The following is a 1,376-nucleotide window of genomic DNA, read 5'->3' as shown; positions in this document are numbered from 1 at the left end:
GGAAAGATGCTGGTGTTTTTTTAAAGAAGCATTCAGAGAATTAAACATCTATAGAAATTTAGAAGTATGATGGCCAATAGCCAATATCAAAAATTAATTAGAAGAATTAAAGGGTGAAATTGAGGCAGTGTCCCAAATAGCTGATCCAAAAACAAAGAGATGACAGAAAAGGTTGAGGTGATCAGTCCATGGGGCCCAAGATCCTACTGCGGGCATTCGAAAGGGAGAACGGAAGGGGCAGGGGCAGCCATCAAAGAAATAATGCAAGGGCATTTCCCAGAATTGAGGTCATGAGTTTCTGATCGAAAGTCGTACCAATGCCCTAGCCCATGTGGCTCAGTGGATGGAGCATAAGCCTGCGGACCAAAGGGTCACGGGTTCGATTCTGGTCCAGGGCACATGCCTGAGTTGTGAGCTCGATCCCCATTAGGGGGCATGCAGGAGGCAGCCGATCCTTGATTCTCATTGATGTTTCTCTCCCTCTCCTTTCTTATTTGAAATTAACATATATAATTAAAAGTAAATAAATAAAAATTAAAAAGAAAGTCCCACCAAGTACCCAACACAAAGAACAAAAAAACTTTGTGAAGTTTCAGGACAACCAGATGGAAAGAAAAAGAACCTAAATCCTCCAGGAAGAACATGTAGGTGAAAGGGGTTGGTATTCAGACAGTGAAGAAACGACATTCCTTCTGGGAGGCAGACACAGCGCAGGGGTGCCTTCCTTCAGAATCGGAGGGCAATATCTGACCGAGAAAACTTGACCCATGTTTTAGGGGCCAAGGAATAGAGGCTTTCAGCTGTGAGGAATCCTAAAAAGGTTACCGGCCACGGACCTTTTCCTAGGAAATGCTCCCCAGGAGAGAACAACGGAAAAGGAGACCTGGGATCCAGAAACCAAGGTGTCCAACATGGAGCCTCGGGGATTCCCAGGACCAGGGGGGTCAGGGCACCTGCGTGGCACTCCTGGGCGCAGCCCCAGGTCAGGGCTCAGGAGGAGGCTTGGAAACTGGGAGACTCCCTGTTGCCATGGTTGTACATGGGTCAGAGCTGAGAGACATAAGGAGAGATTTTTTTAATGAAGTCATGGGTCAGTCATCAACACCAAGGAAAGTCGAGTGGGAATGAGAAACACGCCTGGTGGTCCACAGAGCGGGTCAGTGCGCGCAACATGGACAAGGCCACGAAGGGGGACATCTGAACCCTGCGTTGCCCGGCGGGTGGACGTGCAGTGGGCAGCGGGGGGAGGTAGTGTCTCCCCGCGGAGGGTGGCAGCATTGTTGTCGCACATGAGTCCCATGTCCGCTCTCTGCCCTCCTGTACCAAGTGTCTCGAATGTTAAAACAACTTGTTTTTCTTCGTCTTCAGAGCGTGGA

General features: G+C 49.1%; 1 protein-coding gene across 1 annotated transcript in view; it reads left to right on the top strand.

Annotated features, from left to right (window-relative positions):
* The window catches only part of CNST (consortin, connexin sorting protein), a 46,293-nt gene that overhangs the window by 30,264 nt on the left and 14,653 nt on the right, over positions 1 to 1,376 (top strand). The window lies entirely within an intron of this gene.

Source organism: Myotis davidii, unplaced genomic scaffold, assembly GCF_000327345.1.
Source record: "Myotis davidii unplaced genomic scaffold, ASM32734v1 scaffold333, whole genome shotgun sequence".
Classification (NCBI taxonomy): domain Eukaryota; kingdom Metazoa; phylum Chordata; class Mammalia; order Chiroptera; family Vespertilionidae; genus Myotis; species Myotis davidii.
The sequence above is the reverse complement of the archived record's forward strand: the minus strand, read 5'-3'. Positions and strand labels throughout refer to the sequence as shown.